Below are 22,500 nucleotides of genomic sequence, written 5' to 3'. Positions count from 1 at the left end.
TTGGATAAAATACAAACTTTATTTCCTTTCATCATTTGAACAGGGCCAAGGAGCACAAAGCACACACAAGCTGCATTCAGCAACAATATTCTTGTTTGTCTCATAAATACAAGGCAGATGCTAATTGAAAACACAAGGAAATTTGATCCTATTAAAAAGGCAGGAAGCTGCATTTAGTCAATTCATCATTAAATGCTTACTACAACGCAGTGTTGCTGATGAAATAGTGCAAGAGCACACCCTCGTGGACAAAATGCTTACAGCACCTGGTATTTCCAGGCGGTCTCCCATCCAAGTACTAACCAGGACCGACCCTGCTTAGCTTCCGATATCAGACGAGATCGGGCGTACCCAGGCTGATATGGCCGTAAGCGAGAAACAATCTCTTGCTACAACATATATAGTCAAAGTGAGTCTGATAAAACAGACATTTAGTCAATTCATCATTAAATGCTTACTACAAGGCAGTGTTGCTGATGAAATAGTGCAAGAGCACACCCTCGTGGACAAAATGCTTACAGCACCTGGTATTTCCAGGCGGTCTCCCATCCAAGTACTAACCAGGCCCGACCCTGCTTAGCTTCCGAGATCAGACGAGATCGGGCGTACCCAGGCTGGTATGGCCGTAAGCGAGAAACAATCTCTTGCTACAACATATATAGTCAAAGTGAGTGTGATAAACAGACATTGCATTTTCACCAATTAGATAAGCAGCTTGAACTTTGTGTCACTGAAAAAGTAGAAGAAATTACAAACACTGTTCCCATCACTTTTTAGCACAGGTAGTTGGATAAAATACAAACTTTATTTCCTTTCATCATTTGAACAGGGCCAAGGAGCACAAAGCACACACAAGCTGCATTCAGCAACAATATTCTTGTTTGTCTCATAAATACAAGGCAGATGCTAATTGAAAACACAAGGAAATTTGATCCTATTAAAAAGGCAGGAAGCTGCATTTAGTCAATTCATCATTAAATGCTTACTACAACGCAGTGTTGCTGATGAAATAGTGCAAGAGCACACCCTCGTGGACAAAATGCTTACAGCACCTGGTATTTCCAGGCGGTCTCCCATCCAAGTACTAACCAGGACCGACCGTGCTTAGCTTCCGAGATCAGACGAGATCGGGCGTACCCAGGCTGATATGGCCGTAAGCGAGAAACAATCTCTTGCTACAACATATATAGTCAAAGTGAGTCTGATAAAACAGACATTTAGTCAATTCATCATTAAATGCTTACTACAAGGCAGTGTTGCTGATGAAATAGTGCAAGAGCACACCCTCGTGGACAAAATGCTTACAGCACCTGGTATTTCCAGGCGGTCTCCCATCCAAGTACTAACCAGGCCCGACCCTGCTTAGCTTCCGAGATCAGACGAGATCGGGCGTACCCAGGCTGGTATGGCCGTAAGCGAGAAACAATCTCTTGCTACAACATATATAGTCAAAGTGAGTGTGATTAAACAGACATTGCATTTTCAACAATTAGATAAGCAGCTTGAACTTTGTGTCACTGAAAAAGTAGAAGAAATTACAAACACTGTTCCCATCACTTTTTAGCACAGGTAGTTGGATAAAATACAAACTTTATTTCCTTTCATCATTTGAACAGGGCCAAGGAGCACAAAGCACACACAAGCTGCATTCAGCAACAATATTCTTGTTTGTCTTATAAATACAAGGCAGATGCTAATTGAAAACACAAGGAAATTTGATCCTATTAAAAAGGCAGGAAGCTGCATTTAGTCAATTCATCATTAAATGCTTACTACAAGGCAGTGTTGCTGATGAAATAGTGCAAGAGCACACCCTCGTGGACAAAATGCTTACAGCACCTGGTATTCCCAGTCGGTCTCCCATCCAAGTACTAACCAGGCCCGACCCTGCTTAGCTTCCGAGATCAGACGAGATCGGGCGTACCCAGGCTGATATGGCCGTAAGCGAGAAACAATCTCTTGCTACAACATATATAGTCAAAGTGAGTGTGATAAACAGACATTGCATTTTCACCAATTAGATAAGCAGCTTGAACTTTGTGTCACTGAAAAAGTAGAAGAAATTACAAACACTGTTCCCATCACTTTTTAGCACAGGTAGTTGGATAAAATACAAACTTTATTTCCTTTCATCATTTGAACAGGGCCAAGGAGCACAAAGCACACACAAGCTGCATTCAGCAACAATATTCTTGTTTGTCTCATAAATACAAGGCAGATGCTAATTGAAAACATCCAGGAAATTTGATCCTATTAAAAAGGCAGGAAGCTGCATTTAGTCAATTCATCATTAAATGCTTACTACAACGCAGTGTTGCTGATGAAATAGTGCAAGAGCACACCCTCGTGGACAAAATGCTTACAGCACCTGGTATTTCCAGGCGGTCTCCCATCCAAGTACTAACCAGGCCCGACCCTGCTTAGCTTCCGAGATCAGACGAGATCGGGCGTACCCAGGCTGGTATGGCCGTAAGCGAGAAACAATCTCTTGCTACAACATATATAGTCAAAGTGAGTGTGATAAACAGACATTGCATTTTCACCAATTAGATAAGCAGCTTGAACTTTGTGTCACTGAAAAAGTAGAAGAAATTACAAACACTGTTCCCATCACTTTTTAGCACAGGTAGTTGGATAAAATACAAACTTTATTTCCTTTCATCATTTGAACAGGGCCAAGGAGCACAAAGCACACACAAGCTGCATTCAGCAACAATATTCTTGTTTGTCTCATAAATACAAGGCAGATGCTAATTGAAAACACAAGGAAATTTGATCCTATTAAAAAGGCAGGAAGCTGCATTTAGTCAATTCATCATTAAATGCTTACTACAACGCAGTGTTGCTGATGAAATAGTGCAAGAGCACACCCTCGTGGACAAAATGCTTACAGCACCTGGTATTTCCAGGCGGTCTCCCATCCAAGTACTAACCAGGCCCGACCCTGCTTAGCTTCCCAGATCAGACGAGATCGGGCGTACCCAGGCTGGTATGGCCGTAAGCGAGAAACAATCTCTTGCTACAACATATATAGTCAAAGTGAGTGTGATAAACAGACATTGCATTTTCAACAATTAGATAAGCAGCTTGAACTTTGTGTCACTGAAAAAGTAGAAGAAATTACAAACACTGTTCCCATCACTTTTTAGCACAGGTAGTTGGATAAAATACAAACTTTATTTCCTTTCATCATTTGAACAGGGCCAAGGAGCACAAAGCACACACAAGCTGCATTCAGCAACAATATTCTTGTTTGTCTTATAAATACAAGGCAGATGCTAATTGAAAACACAAGGAAATTTGATCCTATTAAAAAGGCAGGAAGCTGCATTTAGTCAATTCATCATTAAATGCTTACTACAAGGCAGTGTTGCTGATGAAATAGTGCAAGAGCACACCCTCGTGGACAAAATGCTTACAGCACCTGGTATTCCCAGGCGGTCTCCCATCCAAGTACTAACCAGGCCCGACCCTGCTTAGCTTCCGAGATCAGACGAGATCGGGCGTACCCAGGCTGATATGGCCGTAAGCGAGAAACAATCTCTTGCTACAACATATATAGTCAAAGTGAGTGTGATAAACAGACATTGCATTTTCACCAATTAGATAAGCAGCTTGAACTTTGTGTCACTGAAAAAGTAGAAGAAATTACAAACACTGTTCCCATCACTTTTTAGCACAGGTAGTTGGATAAAATACAAACTTTATTTCCTTTCATCATTTGAACAGGGCCAAGGAGCACAAAGCACACACAAGCTGCATTCAGCAACAATATTCTTGTTTGTCTCATAAATACAAGGCAGATGCTAATTGAAAACATCCAGGAAATTTGATCCTATTAAAAAGGCAGGAAGCTGCATTTAGTCAATTCATCATTAAATGCTTACTACAACGCAGTGTTGCTGATGAAATAGTGCAAGAGCACACCCTCGTGGACAAAATGCTTACAGCACCTGGTATTTCCAGGCGGTCTCCCATCCAAGTACTAACCAGGCCCGACCCTGCTTAGCTTCCGAGATCAGACGAGATCGGGCGTACCCAGGCTGGTATGGCCGTAAGCGAGAAACAATCTCTTGCTACAACATATATAGTCAAAGTGAGTGTGATAAACAGACATTGCATTTTCACCAATTAGATAAGCAGCTTGAACTTTGTGTCACTGAAAAAGTAGAAGAAATTACAAACACTGTTCCCATCACTTTTTAGCACAGGTAGTTGGATAAAATACAAACTTTATTTCCTTTCATCATTTGAACAGGGCCAAGGAGCACAAAGCACACACAAGCTGCATTCAGCAACAATATTCTTGTTTGTCTCATAAATACAAGGCAGATGCTAATTGAAAACACAAGGAAATTTGATCCTATTAAAAAGGCAGGAAGCTGCATTTAGTCAATTCATCATTAAATGCTTACTACAACGCAGTGTTGCTGATGAAATAGTGCAAGAGCACACCCTCGTGGACAAAATGCTTACAGCACCTGGTATTTCCAGGCGGTCTCCCATCCAAGTACTAACCAGGACCGACCCTGCTTAGCTTCCGAGATCAGACGAGATCGGGCGTACCCAGGCTGATATGGCCGTAAGCGAGAAACAATCTCTTGCTACAACATATATAGTCAAAGTGAGTCTGATAAAACAGACATTTAGTCAATTCATCATTAAATGCTTACTACAAGGCAGTGTTGCTGATGAAATAGTGCAAGAGCACACCCTCGTGGACAAAATGCTTACAGCACCTGGTATTTCCAGGCGGTCTCCCATCCAAGTACTAACCAGGCCCGACCCTGCTTAGCTTCCGAGATCAGACGAGATCGGGCGTACCCAGGCTGGTATGGCCGTAAGCGAGAAACAATCTCTTGCTACAACATATATAGTCAAAGTGAGTGTGATAAACAGACATTGCATTTTCAACAATTAGATAAGCAGCTTGAACTTTGTGTCACTGAAAAAGTAGAAGAAATTACAAACACTGTTCCCATCACTTTTTAGCACAGGTAGTTGGATAAAATACAAACTTTATTTCCTTTCATCATTTGAACAGGGCCAAGGAGCACAAAGCACACACAAGCTGCATTCAGCAACAATATTCTTGTTTGTCTTATAAATACAAGGCAGATGCTAATTGAAAACACAAGGAAATTTGATCCTATTAAAAAGGCAGGAAGCTGCATTTAGTCAATTCATCATTAAATGCTTACTACAAGGCAGTGTTGCTGATGAAATAGTGCAAGAGCACACCCTCGTGGACAAAATGCTTACAGCACCTGGTATTCCCAGGCGGTCTCCCATCCAAGTACTAACCAGGCCCGACCCTGCTTAGCTTCCGAGATCAGACGAGATCGGGCGTACCCAGGCTGGTATGGCCGTAAGCGAGAAACAATCTCTTGCTACAACATATATAGTCAAAGTGAGTGTGATAAACAGACATTGCATTTTCAACAATTAGATAAGCAGCTTGAACTTTGTGTCACTGAAAAAGTAGAAGAAATTACAAACACTGTTCCCATCACTTTTTAGCACAGGTAGTTGGATAAAATACAAACTTTATTTCCTTTCATCATTTGAACAGGGCCAAGGAGCACAAAGCACACACAAGCTGCATTCAGCAACAATATTCTTGTTTGTCTCATAAATACAAGGCAGATGCTAATTGAAAACACAAGGAAATTTGATCCTATTAAAAAGGCAGGAAGCTGCATTTAGTCAATTCATCATTAAATGCTTACTACAAGGCAGTGTTGCTGATGAAATAGTGCAAGACCACACCCTCGTGGACAAAATGCTTACAGCACCTGGTATTTCCAGGCGGTCTCCCATCCAAGTACTAACCAGGCCCGACCCTGCTTAGCTTCCGAGATCAGACGAGATCGGGCGTACCCAGGCTGGTATGGCCGTAAGCGAGAAACAATCTCTTGCTACAACATATATAGTCAAAGTGAGTGTGATAAACAGACATTGCATTTTCAACAATTAGATAAGCAGCTTGAACTTTGTGTCACTGAAAAAGTAGAAGAAATTACAAACACTGTTCCCATCACTTTTTAGCACAGGTAGTTGGATAAAATACAAACTTTATTTCCTTTCATCATTTGAACAGGGCCAAGGAGCACAAAGCACACACAAGCTGCATTCAGCAACAATATTCTTGTTTGTCTTATAAATACAAGGCAGATGCTAATTGAAAACACAAGGAAATTTGATCCTATTAAAAAGGCAGGAAGCTGCATTTAGTCAATTCATCATTAAATGCTTACTACAAGGCAGTGTTGCTGATGAAATAGTGCAAGAGCACACCCTCGTGGACAAAATGCTTACAGCACCTGGTATTCCCAGGCGGTCTCCCATCCAAGTACTAACCAGGCCCGACCCTGCTTAGCTTCCGAGATCAGACGAGATCGGGCGTACCCAGGCTGGTATGGCCGTAAGCGAGAAACAATCTCTTGCTACAACATATATAGTCAAAGTGAGTGTGATAAACAGACATTGCATTTTCAACAATTAGATAAGCAGCTTGAACTTTGTGTCACTGAAAAAGTAGAAGAAATTACAAACACTGTTCCCATCACTTTTTAGCACAGGTAGTTGGATAAAATACAAACTTTATTTCCTTTCATCATTTGAACAGGGCCAAGGAGCACAAAGCACACACAAGCTGCATTCAGCAACAATATTCTTGTTTGTCTTATAAATACAAGGCAGATGCTAATTGAAAACACAAGGAAATTTGATCCTATTAAAAAGGCAGGAAGCTGCATTTAGTCAATTCATCATTAAATGCTTACTACAAGGCAGTGTTGCTGATGAAATAGTGCAAGAGCACACCCTCGTGGACAAAATGCTTACAGCACCTGGTATTCCCAGGCGGTCTCCCATCCAAGTACTAACCAGGCCCGACCCTGCTTAGCTTCCGAGATCAGACGAGATCGGGCGTACCCAGGCTGGTATGGCCGTAAGCGAGAAACAATCTCTTGCTACAACATATATAGTCAAAGTGAGTGTGATAAACAGACATTGCATTTTCAACAATTAGATAAGCAGCTTGAACTTTGTGTCACTGAAAAAGTAGAAGAAATTACAAACACTGTTCCCATCACTTTTTAGCACAGGTAGTTGGATAAAATACAAACTTTATTTCCTTTCATCATTTGAACAGGGCCAAGGAGCACAAAGCACACACAAGCTGCATTCAGCAACAATATTCTTGTTTGTCTCATAAATACAAGGCAGATGCTAATTGAAAACACAAGGAAATTTGATCCTATTAAAAAGGCAGGAAGCTGCATTTAGTCAATTCATCATTAAATGCTTACTACAACGCAGTGTTGCTGATGAAATAGTGCAAGACCACACCCTCGTGGACAAAATGCTTACAGCACCTGGTATTTCCAGGCGGTCTCCCATCCAAGTACTAACCAGGCCGGACCCTGCTTAGCTTCCGAGATCAGACGAGATCGGGCGTACCCAGGCTGATATGGCCGTAAGCGAGAAACAATCTCTTGCTACAACATATATAGTCAAAGTGAGTCTGATAAAACAGACATTTAGTCAATTCATCATTAAATGCTTACTACAAGGCAGTGTTGCTGATGAAATAGTGCAAGAGCACACCCTCGTGGACAAAATGCTTACAGCACCTGGTATTTCCAGGCGGTCTCCCATCCAAGTACTAACCAGGCCCGACCCTGCTTAGCTTCCGAGATCAGACGAGATCGGGCGTACCCAGGCTGGTATGGCCGTAAGCGAGAAACAATCTCTTGCTACAACATATATAGTCAAAGTGAGTGTGATAAACAGACATTGCATTTTCAACAATTAGATAAGCAGCTTGAACTTTGTGTCACTGAAAAAGTAGAAGAAATTACAAACACTGTTCCCATCACTTTTTAGCACAGGTAGTTGGATAAAATACAAACTTTATTTCCTTTCATCATTTGAACAGGGCCAAGGAGCACAAAGCACACACAAGCTGCATTCAGCAACAATATTCTTGTTTGTCTTATAAATACAAGGCAGATGCTAATTGAAAACACAAGGAAATTTGATCCTATTAAAAAGGCAGGAAGCTGCATTTAGTCAATTCATCATTAAATGCTTACTACAAGGCAGTGTTGCTGATGAAATAGTGCAAGAGCACACCCTCGTGGACAAAATGCTTACAGCACCTGGTATTCCCAGGCGGTCTCCCATCCAAGTACTAACCAGGCCCGACCCTGCTTAGCTTCCGAGATCAGACGAGATCGGGCGTACCCAGGCTGGTATGGCCGTAAGCGAGAAACAATCTCTTGCTACAACATATATAGTCAAAGTGAGTGTGATAAACAGACATTGCATTTTCAACAATTAGATAAGCAGCTTGAACTTTGTGTCACTGAAAAAGTAGAAGAAATTACAAACACTGTTCCCATCACTTTTTAGCACAGGTAGTTGGATAAAATACAAACTTTATTTCCTTTCATCATTTGAACAGGGCCAAGGAGCACAAAGCACACACAAGCTGCATTCAGCAACAATATTCTTGTTTGTCTTATAAATACAAGGCAGATGCTAATTGAAAACACAAGGAAATTTGATCCTATTAAAAAGGCAGGAAGCTGCATTTAGTCAATTCATCATTAAATGCTTACTACAAGGCAGTGTTGCTGATGAAATAGTGCAAGAGCACACCCTCGTGGACAAAATGCTTACAGCACCTGGTATTCCCAGGCGGTCTCCCATCCAAGTACTAACCAGGCCCGACCCTGCTTAGCTTCCGAGATCAGACGAGATCGGGCGTACCCAGGCTGGTATGGCCGTAAGCGAGAAACAATCTCTTGCTACAACATATATAGTCAAAGTGAGTGTGATAAACAGACATTGCATTTTCAACAATTAGATAAGCAGCTTGAACTTTGTGTCACTGAAAAAGTAGAAGAAATTACAAACACTGTTCCCATCACTTTTTAGCACAGGTAGTTGGATAAAATACAAACTTTATTTCCTTTCATCATTTGAACAGGGCCAAGGAGCACAAAGCACACACAAGCTGCATTCAGCAACAATATTCTTGTTTGTCTCATAAATACAAGGCAGATGCTAATTGAAAACACAAGGAAATTTGATCCTATTAAAAAGGCAGGAAGCTGCATTTAGTCAATTCATCATTAAATGCTTACTACAACGCAGTGTTGCTGATGAAATAGTGCAAGACCACACCCTCGTGGACAAAATGCTTACAGCACCTGGTATTTCCAGGCGGTCTCCCATCCAAGTACTAACCAGGCCGGACCCTGCTTAGCTTCCGAGATCAGACGAGATCGGGCGTACCCAGGCTGGTATGGCCGTAAGCGAGAAACAATCTCTTGCTACAACATATATAGTCAAAGTGAGTGTGATAAACAGACATTGCATTTTCAACAATTAGATAAGCAGCTTGAACTTTGTGTCACTGAAAAAGTAGAAGAAATTACAAACACTGTTCCCATCACTTTTTAGCACAGGTAGTTGGATAAAATACAAACTTTATTTCCTTTCATCATTTGAACAGGGCCAAGGAGCACAAAGCACACACAAGCTGCATTCAGCAACAATATTCTTGTTTGTCTCATAAATACAAGGCAGATGCTAATTGAAAACACAAGGAAATTTGATCCTATTAAAAAGGCAGGAAGCTGCATTTAGTCAATTCATCATTAAATGCTTACTACAACGCAGTGTTGCTGATGAAATAGTGCAAGAGCACACCCTCGTGGACAAAATGCTTACAGCACCTGGTATTTCCAGGCGGTCTCCCATCCAAGTACTAACCAGGCCCGACCCTGCTTAGCTTCCGAGATCAGACGAGATCGGGCGTACCCAGGCTGATATGGCCGTAAGCGAGAAACAATCTCTTGCTACAACATATATAGTCAAAGTGAGTCTGATAAAACAGACATTTAGTCAATTCATCATTAAATGCTTACTACAAGGCAGTGTTGCTGATGAAATAGTGCAGGGGCACACCCTCGTGGACAAAATGCTTACAGCACCTGGTATTCCCAGGCGGTCTCCCATCCAAGTACTAACCAGGCCCGACCCTGCTTAGCTTCCGAGATCAGACGAGATCGGGCGTACCCAGGCTGGTATGGCCGTAAGCGAGAAACAATCTCTTGCTACAACATATATAGTCAAAGTGAATCTGATAAAACAGACATTTAGTCAATTCATCATTAAATGCTTAATACAAGGCAGTGTTGCTGATGAAATAGTGCAAGAGCACACCCTCGTGGACAAAATGCTTACAGCACCTGGTATTCCCAGGCGGTCTCCCATCCAAGTACTAACCAGGCCCGACCCTGCTTAGCTTCCGAGATCAGACGAGATCGGGCGTACCCAGGCTGGTATGGCCGTAAGCGAGAAACAATCTCTTGCTACAACATATATAGTCAAAGTGAGTGTGATAAACAGACATTGCATTTTCACCAATTAGATAAGCAGCTTGAACTTTGTGTCACTGAAAAAGTAGAAGAAATTACAAACACTGTTCCCATCACTTTTTAGCACAGGTAGTTGGATAAAATACAAACTTTATTTCCTTTCATCATTTGAACAGGGCAAAGGAGCACAAAGCACACACAAGCTGCATTCAGCAACAATATTCTTGTTTGTCTTATAAATACAAGGCAGATGCTAATTGAAAACACAAGGAAATTTGATCCTATTAAAAAGGCAGGAAGCTGCATTTAGTCAATTCATCATTAAATGCTTACTACAAGGCAGTGTTGCTGATGAAATAGTGCAAGAGCACACCCTCGTGGACAAAATGCTTACAGCACCTGGTATTTCCAGGCGGTCTCCCATCCAAGTACTAACCAGGCCCGACCCTGCTTAGCTTCCGAGATCAGACGAGATCGGGCGTACCCAGGCTGGTATGGCCGTAAGCGAGAAACAATCTCTTGCTACAACATATATAGTCAAAGTGAATCTGATAAAACAGACATTTAGTCAATTCATCATTAAATGCTTAATACAAGGCAGTGTTGCTGATGAAATAGTGCAAGAGCACACCCTCGTGGACAAAATGCTTACAGCACCTGGTATTCCCAGGCGGTCTACCATCCAAGTACTAACCAGGCCCGACCCTGCTTAGCTTCCGAGATCAGACGAGATCGGGCGTACCCAGGCTGGTATGGCCGTAAGCGAGAAACAATCTCTTGCTACAACATATATAGTCAAAGTGAATCTGATAAAACAGACATTTAGTCAATTCATCATTAAATGCTTAATACAAGGCAGTGTTGCTGATGAAATAGTGCAAGAGCACACCCTCGTGGACAAAATGCTTACAGCACCTGGTATTCCCAGGCGGTCTCCCATCCAAGTACTAACCAGGCCCGACCCTGCTTAGCTTCCGAGATCAGACGAGATCGGGCGTACCCAGGCTGGTATGGCCGTAAGCGAGAAACAATCTCTTGCTACAACATATATAGTCAAAGTGAGTGTGATAAACAGACATTGCATTTTCACCAATTAGATAAGCAGCTTGAACTTTGTGTCACTGAAAAAGTAGAAGAAATTACAAACACTGTTCCCATCACTTTTTAGCACAGGTAGTTGGATAAAATACAAACTTTATTTCCTTTCATCATTTGAACAGGGCAAAGGAGCACAAAGCACACACAAGCTGCATTCAGCAACAATATTCTTGTTTGTCTTATAAATACAAGGCAGATGCTAATTGAAAACACAAGGAAATTTGATCCTATTAAAAAGGCAGGAAGCTGCATTTAGTCAATTCATCATTAAATGCTTACTACAAGGCAGTGTTGCTGATGAAATAGTGCAAGAGCACACCCTCGTGGACAAAATGCTTACAGCACCTGGTATTTCCAGGCGGTCTCCCATCCAAGTACTAACCAGGCCCGACCCTGCTTAGCTTCCGAGATCAGACGAGATCGGGCGTACCCAGGCTGGTATGGCCGTAAGCGAGAAACAATCTCTTGCTACAACATATATAGTCAAAGTGAATCTGATAAAACAGACATTTAGTCAATTCATCATTAAATGCTTAATACAAGGCAGTGTTGCTGATGAAATAGTGCAAGAGCACACCCTCGTGGACAAAATGCTTACAGCACCTGGTATTCCCAGGCGGTCTCCCATCCAAGTACTAACCAGGCCCGACCCTGCTTAGCTTCCGAGATCAGACGAGATCGGGCGTACCCAGGCTGGTATGGCCGTAAGCGAGATACAATCTCTTGCTACAACATATATAGTCAAAGTGAGTCTGATAAAACAGACATTTAGTCAATTCATCATTAAATGCTTAATACAAGGCAGTGTTGCTGATGAAATAGTGCAAGAGCACACCCTCGTGGACAAAATGCTTACAGCACCTGGTATTCCCAGGCGGTCTCCCATCCAAGTACTAACCAGGCCCGACCCTGCTTAGCTTCCGAGATCAGACGAGATCGGGCGTACCCAGGCTGGTATGGCCGTAAGCGAGATACAATCTCTTGCTACAACATATATAGTCAAAGTGAGTCTGATAAAACAGACATTTAGTCAATTCATCATTAAATGCTTAATACAAGGCAGTGTTGCTGATGAAATAGTGCAAGAGCACACCCTCGTGGACAAAATGCTTACAGCACCTGGTATTCCCAGGCGGTCTCCCATCCAAGTACTAACCAGGCCCGACCCTGCTTAGCTTCCGAGATCAGACGAGATCGGGCGTACCCAGGCTGGTATGGCCGTAAGCGAGAAACAATCTCTTGCTACAACATATATAGTCAAAGTGAGTGTGATAAACAGAGATTGCATTTTCACCAATTAGATAAGCAGCTTGAACTTTGTGTCACTGAAAAAGTAGAAGAAATTACAAACACTGTTCCCATCACTTTTTAGCACAGGTAGTTGGATAAAATACAAACTTTATTTCCTTTCATCATTTGAACAGGGCAAAGGAGCACAAAGCACACACAAGCTGCATTCAGCAACAATATTCTTGTTTGTCTTATAAATACAAGGCAGATGCTAATTGAAAACACAAGGAAATTTGATCCTATTAAAAAGGCAGGAAGCTGCATTTAGTCAATTCATCATTAAATGCTTACTACAAGGCAGTGTTGCTGATGAAATAGTGCAAGAGCACACCCTCGTGGACAAAATGCTTACAGCACCTGGTATTTCCAGGCGGTCTCCCATCCAAGTACTAACCAGGCCCGACCCTGCTTAGCTTCCGAGATCAGACGAGATCGGGCGTACCCAGGCTGGTATGGCCGTAAGCGAGAAACAATCTCTTGCTACAACATATATAGTCAAAGTGAGTGTGATAAACAGACATTGCATTTTCAACAATTAGATAAGCAGCTTGAACTTTGTGTCACTGAAAAAGTAGAAGAAATTACAAACACTGTTCCCATCACTTTTTAGCACAGGTAGTTGGATAAAATACAAACTTTATTTCCTTTCATCATTTGAACAGGGCCAAGGAGCACAAAGCACACACAAGCTGCATTCAGCAACAATATTCTTGTTTGTCTCATAAATACAAGGCAGATGCTAATTGAAAACACAAGGAAATTTGATCCTATTAAAAAGGCAGGAAGCTGCATTTAGTCAATTCATCATTAAATGCTTACTACAACGCAGTGTTGCTGATGAAATAGTGCAAGAGCACACCCTCGTGGACAAAATGCTTACAGCACCTGGTATTTCCAGGCGGTCTCCCATCCAAGTACTAACCAGGCCCGACCCTGCTTAGCTTCCGAGATCAGACGAGATCGGGCGTACCCAGGCTGATATGGCCGTAAGCGAGAAACAATCTCTTGCTACAACATATATAGTCAAAGTGAGTCTGATAAAACAGACATTTAGTCAATTCATCATTAAATGCTTACTACAAGGCAGTGTTGCTGATGAAATAGTGCAGGGGCACACCCTCGTGGACAAAATGCTTACAGCACCTGGTATTCCCAGGCGGTCTCCCATCCAAGTACTAACCAGGCCCGACCCTGCTTAGCTTCCGAGATCAGACGAGATCGGGCGTACCCAGGCTGGTATGGCCGTAAGCGAGAAACAATCTCTTGCTACAACATATATAGTCAAAGTGAATCTGATAAAACAGACATTTAGTCAATTCATCATTAAATGCTTAATACAAGGCAGTGTTGCTGATGAAATAGTGCAAGAGCACACCCTCGTGGACAAAATGCTTACAGCACCTGGTATTCCCAGGCGGTCTCCCATCCAAGTACTAACCAGGCCCGACCCTGCTTAGCTTCCGAGATCAGACGAGATCGGGCGTACCCAGGCTGGTATGGCCGTAAGCGAGAAACAATCTCTTGCTACAACATATATAGTCAAAGTGAGTGTGATAAACAGACATTGCATTTTCACCAATTAGATAAGCAGCTTGAACTTTGTGTCACTGAAAAAGTAGAAGAAATTACAAACACTGTTCCCATCACTTTTTAGCACAGGTAGTTGGATAAAATACAAACTTTATTTCCTTTCATCATTTGAACAGGGCAAAGGAGCACAAAGCACACACAAGCTGCATTCAGCAACAATATTCTTGTTTGTCTTATAAATACAAGGCAGATGCTAATTGAAAACACAAGGAAATTTGATCCTATTAAAAAGGCAGGAAGCTGCATTTAGTCAATTCATCATTAAATGCTTACTACAAGGCAGTGTTGCTGATGAAATAGTGCAAGAGCACACCCTCGTGGACAAAATGCTTACAGCACCTGGTATTTCCAGGCGGTCTCCCATCCAAGTACTAACCAGGCCCGACCCTGCTTAGCTTCCGAGATCAGACGAGATCGGGCGTACCCAGGCTGGTATGGCCGTAAGCGAGAAACAATCTCTTGCTACAACATATATAGTCAAAGTGAATCTGATAAAACAGACATTTAGTCAATTCATCATTAAATGCTTAATACAAGGCAGTGTTGCTGATGAAATAGTGCAAGAGCACACCCTCGTGGACAAAATGCTTACAGCACCTGGTATTCCCAGGCGGTCTACCATCCAAGTACTAACCAGGCCCGACCCTGCTTAGCTTCCGAGATCAGACGAGATCGGGCGTACCCAGGCTGGTATGGCCGTAAGCGAGAAACAATCTCTTGCTACAACATATATAGTCAAAGTGAATCTGATAAAACAGACATTTAGTCAATTCATCATTAAATGCTTAATACAAGGCAGTGTTGCTGATGAAATAGTGCAAGAGCACACCCTCGTGGACAAAATGCTTACAGCACCTGGTATTCCCAGGCGGTCTCCCATCCAAGTACTAACCAGGCCCGACCCTGCTTAGCTTCCGAGATCAGACGAGATCGGGCGTACCCAGGCTGGTATGGCCGTAAGCGAGAAACAATCTCTTGCTACAACATATATAGTCAAAGTGAGTGTGATAAACAGACATTGCATTTTCACCAATTAGATAAGCAGCTTGAACTTTGTGTCACTGAAAAAGTAGAAGAAATTACAAACACTGTTCCCATCACTTTTTAGCACAGGTAGTTGGATAAAATACAAACTTTATTTCCTTTCATCATTTGAACAGGGCAAAGGAGCACAAAGCACACACAAGCTGCATTCAGCAACAATATTCTTGTTTGTCTTATAAATACAAGGCAGATGCTAATTGAAAACACAAGGAAATTTGATCCTATTAAAAAGGCAGGAAGCTGCATTTAGTCAATTCATCATTAAATGCTTACTACAAGGCAGTGTTGCTGATGAAATAGTGCAAGAGCACACCCTCGTGGACAAAATGCTTACAGCACCTGGTATTTCCAGGCGGTCTCCCATCCAAGTACTAACCAGGCCCGACCCTGCTTAGCTTCCGAGATCAGACGAGATCGGGCGTACCCAGGCTGGTATGGCCGTAAGCGAGAAACAATCTCTTGCTACAACATATATAGTCAAAGTGAATCTGATAAAACAGACATTTAGTCAATTCATCATTAAATGCTTAATACAAGGCAGTGTTGCTGATGAAATAGTGCAAGAGCACACCCTCGTGGACAAAATGCTTACAGCACCTGGTATTCCCAGGCGGTCTCCCATCCAAGTACTAACCAGGCCCGACCCTGCTTAGCTTCCGAGATCAGACGAGATCGGGCGTACCCAGGCTGGTATGGCCGTAAGCGAGATACAATCTCTTGCTACAACATATATAGTCAAAGTGAGTCTGATAAAACAGACATTTAGTCAATTCATCATTAAATGCTTAATACAAGGCAGTGTTGCTGATGAAATAGTGCAAGAGCACACCCTCGTGGACAAAATGCTTACAGCACCTGGTATTCCCAGGCGGTCTCCCATCCAAGTACTAACCAGGCCCGACCCTGCTTAGCTTCCGAGATCAGACGAGATCGGGCGTACCCAGGCTGGTATGGCCGTAAGCGAGATACAATCTCTTGCTACAACATATATAGTCAAAGTGAGTCTGATAAAACAGACATTTAGTCAATTCATCATTAAATGCTTAATACAAGGCAGTGTTGCTGATGAAATAGTGCAAGAGCACACCCTCGTGGACAAAATGCTTACAGCACCTGGTATTCCCAGGCGGTCTCCCATCCAAGTACTAACCAGGCCCGACCCTGCTTAGCTTCCGAGATCAGACGAGATCGGGCGTACCCAGGCTGGTATGGCCGTAAGCGAGAAACAATCTCTTGCTACAACATATATAGTCAAAGTGAGTGTGATAAACAGAGATTGCATTTTCACCAATTAGATAAGCAGCTTGAACTTTGTGTCACTGAAAAAGTAGAAGAAATTACAAACACTGTTCCCATCACTTTTTAGCACAGGTAGTTGGATAAAATACAAACTTTATTTCCTTTCATCATTTGAACAGGGCAAAGGAGCACAAAGCACACACAAGCTGCATTCAGCAACAATATTCTTGTTTGTCTTATAAATACAAGGCAGATGCTAATTGAAAACACAAGGAAATTTGATCCTATTAAAAAGGCAGGAAGCTGCATTTAGTCAATTCATCATTAAATGCTTACTACAAGGCAGTGTTGCTGATGAAATAGTGCAAGAGCACACCCTCGTGGACAAAATGCTTACAGCACCTGGTATTTCCAGGCGGTCTCCCATCCAAGTACTAACCAGGCCCGACCCTGCTTAGCTTCCGAGATCAGACGAGATCGGGCGTACCCAGGCTGGTATGGCCGTAAGCGAGAAACAATCTCTTGCTACAACATATATAGTCAAAGTGAATCTGATAAAACAGACATTTAGTCAATTCATCATTAAATGCTTAATACAAGGCAGTGTTGCTGATGAAATAGTGCAAGAGCACACCCTCGTGGACAAAATGCTTACAGCACCTGGTATTCCCAGGCGGTCTCCCATCCAAGTACTAACCAGGCCCGACCCTGCTTAGCTTCCGAGATCAGACGAGATCGGGCGTACCCAGGCTGGTATGGCCGTAAGCGAGATACAATCTCTTGCTACAACATATATAGTCAAAGTGAGTCTGATAAAACAGACATTTAGTCAATTCATCATTAAATGCTTAATACAAGGCAGTGTTGCTGATGAAATAGTGCAAGAGCACACCCTCGTGGACAAAATGCTTACAGCACCTGGTATTCCCAGGCGGTCTCCCATCCAAGTACTAACCAGGCCCGACCCTGCTTAGCTTCCGAGATCAGACGAGATCGGGCGTACCCAGGCTGGTATGGCCGTAAGCGAGATACAATCTCTTGCTACAACATATATAGTCAAAGTGAGTCTGATAAAACAGACATTTAGTCAATTCATCATTAAATGCTTAATACAAGGCAGTGTTGCTGATGAAATAGTGCAAGAGCACACCCTCGTGGACAAAATGCTTACAGCACCTGGTATTCCCAGGCGGTCTCCCATCCAAGTACTAACCAGGCCCGACCCTGCTTAGCTTCCGAGATCAGACGAGATCGGGCGTACCCAGGCTGGTATGGCCGTAAGCGAGAAACAATCTCTTGCTACAACATATATAGTCAAAGTGAGTGTGATAAACAGAGATTGCATTTTCACCAATTAGATAAGCAGCTTGAACTTTGTGTCACTGAAAAAGTAGAAGAAATTACAAACACTGTTCCCATCACTTTTTAGCACAGGTAGTTGGATAAAATACAAACTTTATTTCCTTTCATCATTTGAACAGGGCAAAGGAGCACAAAGCACACACAAGCTGCATTCAGCAACAATATTCTTGTTTGTCTTATAAATACAAGGCAGATGCTAATTGAAAACACAAGGAAATTTGATCCTATTAAAAAGGCAGGAAGCTGCATTTAGTCAATTCATCATTAAATGCTTAATACAAGGCAGTGTTGCTGATGAAATAGTGCAAGAGCACACCCTCGTGGACAAAATGCTTACAGCACCTGGTATTCCCAGGCGGTCTCCCATCCAAGTACTAACCAGGCCCGACCCTGCTTAGCTTCCGAGATCAGACGAGATCGGGCGTACCCAGGCTGGTATGGCCGTAAGCGAGATACAATCTCTTGCTACAACATATATAGTCAAAGTGAGTCTGATAAAACAGACATTTAGTCAATTCATCATTAAATGCTTAATACAAGGCAGTGTTGCTGATGAAATAGTGCAAGAGCACACCCTCGTGGACAAAATGCTTACAGCACCTGGTATTCCCAGGCGGTCTCCCATCCAAGTACTAACCAGGCCCGACCCTGCTTAGCTTCCGAGATCAGACGAGATCGGGCGTACCCAGGCTGGTATGGCCGTAAGCGAGAAACAATCTCTTGCTACAACATATATAGTCAAAGTGAGTGTGATAAACAGAGATTGCATTTTCACCAATTAGATAAGCAGCTTGAACTTTGTGTCACTGAAAAAGTAGAAGAAATTACAAACACTGTTCCCATCACTTTTTAGCACAGGTAGTTGGATAAAATACAAACTTTATTTCCTTTCATCATTTGAACAGGGCAAAGGAGCACAAAGCACACACAAGCTGCATTCAGCAACAATATTCTTGTTTGTCTTATAAATACAAGGCAGATGCTAATTGAAAACACAAGGAAATTTGATCCTATTAAAAAGGCAGGAAGCTGCATTTAGTCAATTCATCATTAAATGCTTACTACAAGGCAGTGTTGCTGATGAAATAGTGCAGGGGCACACCCTCGTGGACAAAATGCTTACAGCACCTGGTATTCCCAGGCGGTCTCCCATCCAAGTACTAACCAGGCCAGACCCTGCTTAGCTTCCGAGATCAGACGAGATCGGGCGTACCCAGGCTGGTATGGCCGTAAGCGAGAAACAATCTCTTGCTACAACATATATAGTCAAAGTGAATCTGATAAAACAGACATTTAGTCAATTCATCATTAAATGCTTAATACAAGGCAGTGTTGCTGATGAAATAGTGCAAGAGCACACCCTCGTGGACAAAATGCTTACAGCACCTGGTATTCCCAGGCGGTCTCCCATCCAAGTACTAACCAGGCCCGACCCTGCTTAGCTTCCGAGATCAGACGAGATCGGGCGTACCCAGGCTGGTATGGCCGTAAGCGAGAAACAATCTCTTGCTACAACATATATAGTCAAAGTGAGTGTGATAAACAGACATTGCATTTTCACCAATTAGATAAGCAGCTTGAACTTTGTGTCACTGAAAAAGTAGAAGAAATTACAAACACTGTTCCCATCACTTTTTAGCACAGGTAGTTGGATAAAATACAAACTTTATTTCCTTTCATCATTTGAACAGGGCAAAGGAGCACAAAGCACACACAAGCTGCATTCAGCAACAATATTCTTGTTTGTCTTATAAATACAAGGCAGATGCTAATTGAAAACACAAGGAAATTTGATCCTATTAAAAAGGCAGGAAGCTGCATTTAGTCAATTCATCATTAAATGCTTACTACAAGGCAGTGTTGCTGATGAAATAGTGCAAGAGCACACCCTCGTGGACAAAATGCTTACAGCACCTGGTATTTCCAGGCGGTCTCCCATCCAAGTACTAACCAGGCCCGACCCTGCTTAGCTTCCGAGATCAGACGAGATCGGGCGTACCCAGGCTGGTATGGCCGTAAGCGAGAAACAATCTCTTGCTACAACATATATAGTCAAAGTGAATCTGATAAAACAGACATTTAGTCAATTCATCATTAAATGCTTAATACAAGGCAGTGTTGCTGATGAAATAGTGCAAGAGCACACCCTCGTGGACAAAATGCTTACAGCACCTGGTATTCCCAGGCGGTCTCCCATCCAAGTACTAACCAGGCCCGACCCTGCTTAGCTTCCGAGATCAGACGAGATCGGGCGTACCCAGGCTGGTATGGCCGTAAGCGAGATACAATCTCTTGCTACAACATATATAGTCAAAGTGAGTCTGATAAAACAGACATTTAGTCAATTCATCATTAAATGCTTAATACAAGGCAGTGTTGCTGATGAAATAGTGCAAGAGCACACCCTCGTGGACAAAATGCTTACAGCACCTGGTATTCCCAGGCGGTCTCCCATCCAAGTACTAACCAGGCCCGACCCTGCTTAGCTTCCGAGATCAGACGAGATCGGGCGTACCCAGGCTGGTATGGCCGTAAGCGAGATACAATCTCTTGCTACAACATATATAGTCAAAGTGAGTCTGATAAAACAGACATTTAGTCAATTCATCATTAAATGCTTAATACAAGGCAGTGTTGCTGATGAAATAGTGCAAGAGCACACCCTCGTGGACAAAATGCTTACAGCACCTGGTATTCCCAGGCGGTCTCCCATCCAAGTACTAACCAGGCCTGACCCTGCTTAGCTTCCGAGATCAGACGAGATCGGGCGTACCCAGGCTGGTATGGCCGTAAGCGAGAAACAATCTCTTGCTACAACATATATAGTCAAAGTGAGTGTGATAAACAGAGATTGCATTTTCACCAATTAGATAAGCAGCTTGAACTTTGTGTCACTGAAAAAGTAGAAGAAATTACAAACACTGTTCCCATCACTTTTTAGCACAGGTAGTTGGATAAAATACAAACTTTATTTCCTTTCATCATTTGAACAGGGCAAAGGAGCACAAAGCACACACAAGCTGCATTCAGCAACAATATTCTTGTTTGTCTTATAAATACAAGGCAGATGCTAATTGAAAACACAAGGAAATTTGATCCTATTAAAAAGGCAGGAAGCTGCATTTAGTCAATTCATCATTAAATGCTTACTACAAGGCAGTGTTGCTGATGAAATAGTGCAAGAGCACACCCTCGTGGACAAAATGCTTACAGCACCTGGTATTTCCAGGCGGTCTCCCATCCAAGTACTAACCAGGCCCGACCCTGCTTAGCTTCCGAGATCAGACGAGATCGGGCGTACCCAGGCTGGTATGGCCGTAAGCGAGAAACAATCTCTTGCTACAACATATATAGTCAAAGTGAATCTGATAAAACAGACATTTAGTCAATTCATCATTAAATGCTTAATACAAGGCAGTGTTGCTGATGAAATAGTGCAAGAGCACACCCTCGTGGACAAAATGCTTACAGCACCTGGTATTCCCAGGCGGTCTCCCATCCAAGTACTAACCAGGCCCGACCCTGCTTAGCTTCCGAGATCAGACGAGATCGGGCGTACCCAGGCTGGTATGGCCGTAAGCGAGATACAATCTCTTGCTACAACATATATAGTCAAAGTGAGTCTGATAAAACAGACATTTAGTCAATTCATCATTAAATGCTTAATACAAGGCAGTGTTGCTGATGAAATAGTGCAAGAGCACACCCTCGTGGACAAAATGCTTACAGCACCTGGTATTCCCAGGCGGTCTCCCATCCAAGTACTAACCAGGCCCGACCCTGCTTAGCTTCCGAGATCAGACGAGATCGGGCGTACCCAGGCTGGTATGGCCGTAAGCGAGATACAATCTCTTGCTACAACATATATAGTCAAAGTGAGTCTGATAAAACAGACATTTAGTCAATTCATCATTAAATGCTTAATACAAGGCAGTGTTGCTGATGAAATAGTGCAAGAGCACACCCTCGTGGACAAAATGCTTACAGCACCTGGTATTCCCAGGCGGTCTCCCATCCAAGTACTAACCAGGCCCGACCCTGCTTAGCTTCCGAGATCAGACGAGATCGGGCGTACCCAGGCTGGTATGGCCGTAAGCGAGAAACAATCTCTTGCTACAACATATATAGTCAAAGTGAGTGTGATAAACAGAGATTGCATTTTCACCAATTAGATAAGCAGCTTGAACTTTGTGTCACTGAAAAAGTAGAAGAAATTACAAACACTGTTCCCATCACTTTTTAGCACAGGTAGTTGGATAAAATACAAACTTTATTTCCTTTCATCATTTGAACAGGGCAAAGGAGCACAAAGCACACACAAGCTGCATTCAGCAACAATATTCTTGTTTGTCTTATAAATACAAGGCAGATGCTAATTGAAAACACAAGGAAATTTGATCCTATTAAAAAGGCAGGAAGCTGCATTTAGTCAATTCATCATTAAATGCTTACTACAAGGCAGTGTTGCTGATGAAATAGTGCA

At 42.6% G+C, this 22,500-nt stretch overlaps 54 non-coding genes and 3 pseudogenes across 54 annotated transcripts; all 57 read right to left on the bottom strand.

Moving 5' to 3' along the window:
* Positions 1-254: 254 nt before the first annotated feature.
* Positions 255-373, bottom strand: LOC145870777 (uncharacterized; annotated as a pseudogene).
* A 139-nt stretch (positions 374-512) lies between these two features.
* Positions 513-631, bottom strand: LOC145868220 (5S ribosomal RNA). Its single transcript, XR_014384214.1, has one exon. It is a non-coding gene; the product is annotated as a 5S ribosomal RNA (ribosomal RNA).
* A 409-nt stretch (positions 632-1,040) lies between these two features.
* On the bottom strand, positions 1,041-1,159 carry LOC145870759 (uncharacterized; annotated as a pseudogene).
* Positions 1,160-1,298: 139 nt separating this feature from the next.
* Positions 1,299-1,417, bottom strand: LOC145868218 (5S ribosomal RNA). The gene has a single exon (XR_014384212.1). It is a non-coding gene; the product is annotated as a 5S ribosomal RNA (ribosomal RNA).
* Positions 1,418-1,827: 410 nt separating this feature from the next.
* Positions 1,828-1,946, bottom strand: LOC145868882 (5S ribosomal RNA). The gene has a single exon (XR_014384877.1). It is a non-coding gene; the product is annotated as a 5S ribosomal RNA (ribosomal RNA).
* Positions 1,947-2,356: 410 nt separating this feature from the next.
* Positions 2,357-2,475, bottom strand: LOC145868217 (5S ribosomal RNA). The gene has a single exon (XR_014384211.1). It is a non-coding gene; the product is annotated as a 5S ribosomal RNA (ribosomal RNA).
* A 409-nt stretch (positions 2,476-2,884) lies between these two features.
* On the bottom strand, positions 2,885-3,003 carry LOC145870452 (5S ribosomal RNA). Its single transcript, XR_014386448.1, has one exon. It is a non-coding gene; the product is annotated as a 5S ribosomal RNA (ribosomal RNA).
* Positions 3,004-3,412: 409 nt separating this feature from the next.
* LOC145867407 (5S ribosomal RNA) lies at positions 3,413-3,531 on the bottom strand. The gene has a single exon (XR_014383400.1). It is a non-coding gene; the product is annotated as a 5S ribosomal RNA (ribosomal RNA).
* Positions 3,532-3,941: 410 nt separating this feature from the next.
* LOC145868216 (5S ribosomal RNA) lies at positions 3,942-4,060 on the bottom strand. The gene has a single exon (XR_014384210.1). It is a non-coding gene; the product is annotated as a 5S ribosomal RNA (ribosomal RNA).
* A 409-nt stretch (positions 4,061-4,469) lies between these two features.
* On the bottom strand, positions 4,470-4,588 carry LOC145870389 (5S ribosomal RNA). The gene has a single exon (XR_014386385.1). It is a non-coding gene; the product is annotated as a 5S ribosomal RNA (ribosomal RNA).
* A 139-nt stretch (positions 4,589-4,727) lies between these two features.
* LOC145868215 (5S ribosomal RNA) lies at positions 4,728-4,846 on the bottom strand. The gene has a single exon (XR_014384209.1). It is a non-coding gene; the product is annotated as a 5S ribosomal RNA (ribosomal RNA).
* Positions 4,847-5,255: 409 nt separating this feature from the next.
* Positions 5,256-5,374, bottom strand: LOC145873658 (5S ribosomal RNA). Its single transcript, XR_014389293.1, has one exon. It is a non-coding gene; the product is annotated as a 5S ribosomal RNA (ribosomal RNA).
* Positions 5,375-5,783: 409 nt separating this feature from the next.
* LOC145868214 (5S ribosomal RNA) lies at positions 5,784-5,902 on the bottom strand. Its single transcript, XR_014384208.1, has one exon. It is a non-coding gene; the product is annotated as a 5S ribosomal RNA (ribosomal RNA).
* A 409-nt stretch (positions 5,903-6,311) lies between these two features.
* On the bottom strand, positions 6,312-6,430 carry LOC145873656 (5S ribosomal RNA). The gene has a single exon (XR_014389291.1). It is a non-coding gene; the product is annotated as a 5S ribosomal RNA (ribosomal RNA).
* A 409-nt stretch (positions 6,431-6,839) lies between these two features.
* Positions 6,840-6,958, bottom strand: LOC145873655 (5S ribosomal RNA). Its single transcript, XR_014389290.1, has one exon. It is a non-coding gene; the product is annotated as a 5S ribosomal RNA (ribosomal RNA).
* A 409-nt stretch (positions 6,959-7,367) lies between these two features.
* On the bottom strand, positions 7,368-7,486 carry LOC145870699 (uncharacterized; annotated as a pseudogene).
* Positions 7,487-7,625: 139 nt separating this feature from the next.
* On the bottom strand, positions 7,626-7,744 carry LOC145868213 (5S ribosomal RNA). Its single transcript, XR_014384207.1, has one exon. It is a non-coding gene; the product is annotated as a 5S ribosomal RNA (ribosomal RNA).
* A 409-nt stretch (positions 7,745-8,153) lies between these two features.
* Positions 8,154-8,272, bottom strand: LOC145873654 (5S ribosomal RNA). Its single transcript, XR_014389289.1, has one exon. It is a non-coding gene; the product is annotated as a 5S ribosomal RNA (ribosomal RNA).
* Positions 8,273-8,681: 409 nt separating this feature from the next.
* Positions 8,682-8,800, bottom strand: LOC145873653 (5S ribosomal RNA). The gene has a single exon (XR_014389288.1). It is a non-coding gene; the product is annotated as a 5S ribosomal RNA (ribosomal RNA).
* A 409-nt stretch (positions 8,801-9,209) lies between these two features.
* On the bottom strand, positions 9,210-9,328 carry LOC145870285 (5S ribosomal RNA). The gene has a single exon (XR_014386281.1). It is a non-coding gene; the product is annotated as a 5S ribosomal RNA (ribosomal RNA).
* A 409-nt stretch (positions 9,329-9,737) lies between these two features.
* Positions 9,738-9,856, bottom strand: LOC145869522 (5S ribosomal RNA). Its single transcript, XR_014385518.1, has one exon. It is a non-coding gene; the product is annotated as a 5S ribosomal RNA (ribosomal RNA).
* A 139-nt stretch (positions 9,857-9,995) lies between these two features.
* On the bottom strand, positions 9,996-10,114 carry LOC145873652 (5S ribosomal RNA). Its single transcript, XR_014389287.1, has one exon. It is a non-coding gene; the product is annotated as a 5S ribosomal RNA (ribosomal RNA).
* Positions 10,115-10,253: 139 nt separating this feature from the next.
* LOC145873651 (5S ribosomal RNA) lies at positions 10,254-10,372 on the bottom strand. Its single transcript, XR_014389286.1, has one exon. It is a non-coding gene; the product is annotated as a 5S ribosomal RNA (ribosomal RNA).
* A 409-nt stretch (positions 10,373-10,781) lies between these two features.
* On the bottom strand, positions 10,782-10,900 carry LOC145868212 (5S ribosomal RNA). Its single transcript, XR_014384206.1, has one exon. It is a non-coding gene; the product is annotated as a 5S ribosomal RNA (ribosomal RNA).
* Positions 10,901-11,039: 139 nt separating this feature from the next.
* Positions 11,040-11,158, bottom strand: LOC145867514 (5S ribosomal RNA). Its single transcript, XR_014383507.1, has one exon. It is a non-coding gene; the product is annotated as a 5S ribosomal RNA (ribosomal RNA).
* A 139-nt stretch (positions 11,159-11,297) lies between these two features.
* Positions 11,298-11,416, bottom strand: LOC145873650 (5S ribosomal RNA). The gene has a single exon (XR_014389285.1). It is a non-coding gene; the product is annotated as a 5S ribosomal RNA (ribosomal RNA).
* A 409-nt stretch (positions 11,417-11,825) lies between these two features.
* On the bottom strand, positions 11,826-11,944 carry LOC145868211 (5S ribosomal RNA). Its single transcript, XR_014384205.1, has one exon. It is a non-coding gene; the product is annotated as a 5S ribosomal RNA (ribosomal RNA).
* Positions 11,945-12,083: 139 nt separating this feature from the next.
* Positions 12,084-12,202, bottom strand: LOC145873649 (5S ribosomal RNA). The gene has a single exon (XR_014389284.1). It is a non-coding gene; the product is annotated as a 5S ribosomal RNA (ribosomal RNA).
* Positions 12,203-12,341: 139 nt separating this feature from the next.
* Positions 12,342-12,460, bottom strand: LOC145873648 (5S ribosomal RNA). The gene has a single exon (XR_014389283.1). It is a non-coding gene; the product is annotated as a 5S ribosomal RNA (ribosomal RNA).
* Positions 12,461-12,599: 139 nt separating this feature from the next.
* On the bottom strand, positions 12,600-12,718 carry LOC145873647 (5S ribosomal RNA). Its single transcript, XR_014389282.1, has one exon. It is a non-coding gene; the product is annotated as a 5S ribosomal RNA (ribosomal RNA).
* Positions 12,719-13,127: 409 nt separating this feature from the next.
* On the bottom strand, positions 13,128-13,246 carry LOC145868210 (5S ribosomal RNA). The gene has a single exon (XR_014384204.1). It is a non-coding gene; the product is annotated as a 5S ribosomal RNA (ribosomal RNA).
* Positions 13,247-13,655: 409 nt separating this feature from the next.
* LOC145869521 (5S ribosomal RNA) lies at positions 13,656-13,774 on the bottom strand. The gene has a single exon (XR_014385517.1). It is a non-coding gene; the product is annotated as a 5S ribosomal RNA (ribosomal RNA).
* Positions 13,775-13,913: 139 nt separating this feature from the next.
* Positions 13,914-14,032, bottom strand: LOC145873645 (5S ribosomal RNA). Its single transcript, XR_014389280.1, has one exon. It is a non-coding gene; the product is annotated as a 5S ribosomal RNA (ribosomal RNA).
* Positions 14,033-14,171: 139 nt separating this feature from the next.
* Positions 14,172-14,290, bottom strand: LOC145873644 (5S ribosomal RNA). The gene has a single exon (XR_014389279.1). It is a non-coding gene; the product is annotated as a 5S ribosomal RNA (ribosomal RNA).
* A 409-nt stretch (positions 14,291-14,699) lies between these two features.
* On the bottom strand, positions 14,700-14,818 carry LOC145868209 (5S ribosomal RNA). Its single transcript, XR_014384203.1, has one exon. It is a non-coding gene; the product is annotated as a 5S ribosomal RNA (ribosomal RNA).
* A 139-nt stretch (positions 14,819-14,957) lies between these two features.
* On the bottom strand, positions 14,958-15,076 carry LOC145867513 (5S ribosomal RNA). The gene has a single exon (XR_014383506.1). It is a non-coding gene; the product is annotated as a 5S ribosomal RNA (ribosomal RNA).
* A 139-nt stretch (positions 15,077-15,215) lies between these two features.
* Positions 15,216-15,334, bottom strand: LOC145873643 (5S ribosomal RNA). Its single transcript, XR_014389278.1, has one exon. It is a non-coding gene; the product is annotated as a 5S ribosomal RNA (ribosomal RNA).
* A 409-nt stretch (positions 15,335-15,743) lies between these two features.
* Positions 15,744-15,862, bottom strand: LOC145868207 (5S ribosomal RNA). Its single transcript, XR_014384201.1, has one exon. It is a non-coding gene; the product is annotated as a 5S ribosomal RNA (ribosomal RNA).
* Positions 15,863-16,001: 139 nt separating this feature from the next.
* LOC145873642 (5S ribosomal RNA) lies at positions 16,002-16,120 on the bottom strand. Its single transcript, XR_014389277.1, has one exon. It is a non-coding gene; the product is annotated as a 5S ribosomal RNA (ribosomal RNA).
* Positions 16,121-16,259: 139 nt separating this feature from the next.
* Positions 16,260-16,378, bottom strand: LOC145873641 (5S ribosomal RNA). Its single transcript, XR_014389276.1, has one exon. It is a non-coding gene; the product is annotated as a 5S ribosomal RNA (ribosomal RNA).
* Positions 16,379-16,517: 139 nt separating this feature from the next.
* LOC145873640 (5S ribosomal RNA) lies at positions 16,518-16,636 on the bottom strand. Its single transcript, XR_014389275.1, has one exon. It is a non-coding gene; the product is annotated as a 5S ribosomal RNA (ribosomal RNA).
* A 409-nt stretch (positions 16,637-17,045) lies between these two features.
* LOC145868206 (5S ribosomal RNA) lies at positions 17,046-17,164 on the bottom strand. The gene has a single exon (XR_014384200.1). It is a non-coding gene; the product is annotated as a 5S ribosomal RNA (ribosomal RNA).
* A 139-nt stretch (positions 17,165-17,303) lies between these two features.
* Positions 17,304-17,422, bottom strand: LOC145873639 (5S ribosomal RNA). The gene has a single exon (XR_014389274.1). It is a non-coding gene; the product is annotated as a 5S ribosomal RNA (ribosomal RNA).
* A 139-nt stretch (positions 17,423-17,561) lies between these two features.
* On the bottom strand, positions 17,562-17,680 carry LOC145873638 (5S ribosomal RNA). Its single transcript, XR_014389273.1, has one exon. It is a non-coding gene; the product is annotated as a 5S ribosomal RNA (ribosomal RNA).
* Positions 17,681-17,819: 139 nt separating this feature from the next.
* Positions 17,820-17,938, bottom strand: LOC145873637 (5S ribosomal RNA). Its single transcript, XR_014389272.1, has one exon. It is a non-coding gene; the product is annotated as a 5S ribosomal RNA (ribosomal RNA).
* A 409-nt stretch (positions 17,939-18,347) lies between these two features.
* On the bottom strand, positions 18,348-18,466 carry LOC145873636 (5S ribosomal RNA). The gene has a single exon (XR_014389271.1). It is a non-coding gene; the product is annotated as a 5S ribosomal RNA (ribosomal RNA).
* Positions 18,467-18,605: 139 nt separating this feature from the next.
* On the bottom strand, positions 18,606-18,724 carry LOC145873634 (5S ribosomal RNA). The gene has a single exon (XR_014389269.1). It is a non-coding gene; the product is annotated as a 5S ribosomal RNA (ribosomal RNA).
* Positions 18,725-19,133: 409 nt separating this feature from the next.
* LOC145868939 (5S ribosomal RNA) lies at positions 19,134-19,252 on the bottom strand. Its single transcript, XR_014384934.1, has one exon. It is a non-coding gene; the product is annotated as a 5S ribosomal RNA (ribosomal RNA).
* A 139-nt stretch (positions 19,253-19,391) lies between these two features.
* LOC145873633 (5S ribosomal RNA) lies at positions 19,392-19,510 on the bottom strand. The gene has a single exon (XR_014389268.1). It is a non-coding gene; the product is annotated as a 5S ribosomal RNA (ribosomal RNA).
* Positions 19,511-19,919: 409 nt separating this feature from the next.
* Positions 19,920-20,038, bottom strand: LOC145868205 (5S ribosomal RNA). The gene has a single exon (XR_014384199.1). It is a non-coding gene; the product is annotated as a 5S ribosomal RNA (ribosomal RNA).
* Positions 20,039-20,177: 139 nt separating this feature from the next.
* Positions 20,178-20,296, bottom strand: LOC145873632 (5S ribosomal RNA). The gene has a single exon (XR_014389267.1). It is a non-coding gene; the product is annotated as a 5S ribosomal RNA (ribosomal RNA).
* Positions 20,297-20,435: 139 nt separating this feature from the next.
* LOC145873631 (5S ribosomal RNA) lies at positions 20,436-20,554 on the bottom strand. Its single transcript, XR_014389266.1, has one exon. It is a non-coding gene; the product is annotated as a 5S ribosomal RNA (ribosomal RNA).
* A 139-nt stretch (positions 20,555-20,693) lies between these two features.
* Positions 20,694-20,812, bottom strand: LOC145868463 (5S ribosomal RNA). Its single transcript, XR_014384459.1, has one exon. It is a non-coding gene; the product is annotated as a 5S ribosomal RNA (ribosomal RNA).
* A 409-nt stretch (positions 20,813-21,221) lies between these two features.
* On the bottom strand, positions 21,222-21,340 carry LOC145868204 (5S ribosomal RNA). Its single transcript, XR_014384198.1, has one exon. It is a non-coding gene; the product is annotated as a 5S ribosomal RNA (ribosomal RNA).
* Positions 21,341-21,479: 139 nt separating this feature from the next.
* Positions 21,480-21,598, bottom strand: LOC145873630 (5S ribosomal RNA). Its single transcript, XR_014389265.1, has one exon. It is a non-coding gene; the product is annotated as a 5S ribosomal RNA (ribosomal RNA).
* A 139-nt stretch (positions 21,599-21,737) lies between these two features.
* On the bottom strand, positions 21,738-21,856 carry LOC145873629 (5S ribosomal RNA). Its single transcript, XR_014389264.1, has one exon. It is a non-coding gene; the product is annotated as a 5S ribosomal RNA (ribosomal RNA).
* A 139-nt stretch (positions 21,857-21,995) lies between these two features.
* LOC145873628 (5S ribosomal RNA) lies at positions 21,996-22,114 on the bottom strand. The gene has a single exon (XR_014389263.1). It is a non-coding gene; the product is annotated as a 5S ribosomal RNA (ribosomal RNA).
* Between the last annotated feature and the right edge of the window lie 386 nt (positions 22,115-22,500).

This window comes from Salmo salar, unplaced genomic scaffold (genome assembly GCF_965601325.2).
Source record: "Salmo salar unplaced genomic scaffold, fSalSal1 ptg000293l, whole genome shotgun sequence".
Classification (NCBI taxonomy): Eukaryota; Metazoa; Chordata; class Actinopteri; order Salmoniformes; family Salmonidae; genus Salmo; species Salmo salar.
Note: the sequence above shows the minus strand (reverse complement) of the source record. Positions and strands in the feature narration are given on the sequence as shown.